Below are 2,500 nucleotides of genomic sequence, written 5' to 3'. Positions count from 1 at the left end.
CTTTTTTTAAGGGAAAATGGAAATTTTTTGAAGTGAAGTTGCGATAGTATTTTCCAAGTGGAAGAGGATGAAGGGGGGGGGGTATAGCACTTTTTAAATGAGTGACGTGTGATATTCTTTAAGTAGGTAGTTATCATCTAAGTAGATTTGTAAGTAGGTAGTTATTATCTAAGTATATTTTAAAGCACGTAGTAATTATCTAAGTACATTTTTAAGTAGGTAGTTATTATTCACTGTTATTAGAGTGGTAGTTATAACTCAGTATCAAGTATCCTTTACGATACATACTTACTATATAAGTATTAATTCAAATTGGACTTTATCATTTATCATCACTAGAGAGGTAATTATTATTCCTTATCATTATCTCTCTCTCTCTCTCTCTTTCTCTCTCTCTCTCTCTCTCTCTCTCTCTCTCTCTCTCTCTCTTTCTTTTCTTTCTCTTCTTTCTTTCTCTTGCTCTCTCTCTCTCTCTCTCTCTCTCTCTCTCCCTCTTTCCCTCTCTCTCTCTCTCTCTCTCTCTCTCTCTCTCTCTCTCTCTCTCTCTCTCTCTCTCTCTCTCTCTCTCTTTCTCTCTCTCTCTCTTTCTCTCTCTCTCTCTCTCTCTCTCTCTCTCTCTCTCTTTCTTTCTTTCTTTCTTTCTCTCTCTCTCTCTCTCTCTCTCTCTCTCTCTCTCTGAAGTAAGAGCACGTAGCACGACCTTCCCGCTTCTCTGAACAGGACATTTATGTGTGAGGGGCGGGGCTCAGGGGTGAAGGGGTGTTCCCAGGGGGCGTGGCGTTCTCAGCAAGTAGTTGCAGCTTCCCTTCCGTCTTTTGCCCTTGCAGCTGTGCCTTCCTCTTTATCCCTTTCCACTGTTCCTTTCCGCTGTCCCTTTTCCCCTTTCTCCTGTCCCTTCACCCTTCCCCCTTCTCCTTCCCCTCTGCTCCTTCCCCTATGCCCCTTCCTCCTTCCCCTCTGCCCTTTCCCTTCTGCCCCTTCCTCTCTTCATCATTTCCCCTTCCCCTTCCCTCTGCCCTTCCCCATTCCTCTGCCCCTTCCCCTCTGCCCCTTCCCCCTTCCCCTTCTCCTCTGCCCTATTTCCCCTCCCCCTTCCCCTTCCATTCTGCCCCATTTCCCCTCTCCCTTCCCCCTTCCCTTCTGCCCCATTTCCCCTCTCCCTTTCCCTTCTTCCCCTTCCCCCTTCCCCTGTCCCCTCTCCTTGTAAGGAGTGTGGCAAGTGATTTATATACGTGAGAAGCGTCGTATACAGTGAGGTTATGGCAGCTGTTGAAGTGTTTTAGGGTGCCATAAATCCCAACCTTTTGTAGCTGCAGAGTTGGGGATGCGGAGGGAGAGGGGAAAGAGGGGAAGGAGGGGGAGAGAGGAAGGAGGGGGAGAGGGAAGGAGAGAGATGCAAAGGAGGGGGGAGAGAGGAAGGAGGGGGAGAGGGAAGGAGGGAGATGCTAAAGAGAGGGGAGAGGGGATGCAGAGGGAGAGGGGAAGGAGGGGGGGGAGGTGAGGAGAGGAGGAGAGAGAGTAGAAGGAAAAGGAGAAGAAGAATGAAGAAAGAGGAAACAGGAGAATAAACATCATGGGGAGGGAGGGAGAGGGTGGGAGAAGGGGTTATATCATCTGTTTATAATTTTGAAGAATTTTAAAGTTTCGAAAGGGATTGTAAAAAGGATTGGGAGAGAGTGATCACGATGATGATTATGTCAAAGGTAATGAAAATGATGATAATCGTGATAATGATTATAAGGATGATAATAGTAATAAATGATGATAAGAGAGAGAGAGAGAGAGAGAGAGAGAGAGAGAGAGAGAGAGAGAGAGAGAGAGAGAGAGAGAGAGAGAGAGAGAGAGAGAGAGAGAGAGAGAGAGAGAGCGAGAGAGAGAAAGAGAGAGAGAGCGAGAGAGAGAAAGAGAGATAGATAGATAGATAGATAGATAGATAGATAGATAGAGAAGTGCAAAAAACAGCAACAGAAAAGTGCAAAAAAACAAAAACGAATAAAACAAAAACAAAAACAAAAAAGTGCCAAAAAACAACAACAAAGAGACGGATTGGCGCAAATACAACCTGTTGTCCCCAAACATAGATTCTTATTGATTTTGACCCAACATGGACTCCCCCCCCTTTTTTTCTTTTCTTTTTTTGTAAATTCTTTTTATAGCTGCAATTTTTTTTCTCGTTCTGAAATTACGTCATCGAAAGCACTTCTACCTGCCAGAGATAATCATAATTGGCAACTGTCACGCGTCATCGGCGAGTGAATGAGATTTCTGGTAATTAAAACTGATTTAAAGATCATTAGGTCCTCTGTATTTTTTTTCTTTTTTTTTGTATCGTTCTCTTTAATTTCTTTCGACTTTTTTTGTCTTTTATTTGCTGTAGAATCGCTTTATGTTTTTTTTACTATTATTATTATTTCTGCATGGCTGTCCCTTTGTCTGTCTGTCTGTCTGTCTGTTTGCTTGTTTGTGTCTGCTTGTTTCTCTCTATCTATCTATCTATCAG

This window comes from Penaeus vannamei, chromosome 26, assembly GCF_042767895.1.
Source record: "Penaeus vannamei isolate JL-2024 chromosome 26, ASM4276789v1, whole genome shotgun sequence".
NCBI lineage: Eukaryota > Metazoa > Arthropoda > Malacostraca > Decapoda > Penaeidae > Penaeus > Penaeus vannamei.
This window is presented reverse-complemented; position numbering follows the sequence as displayed.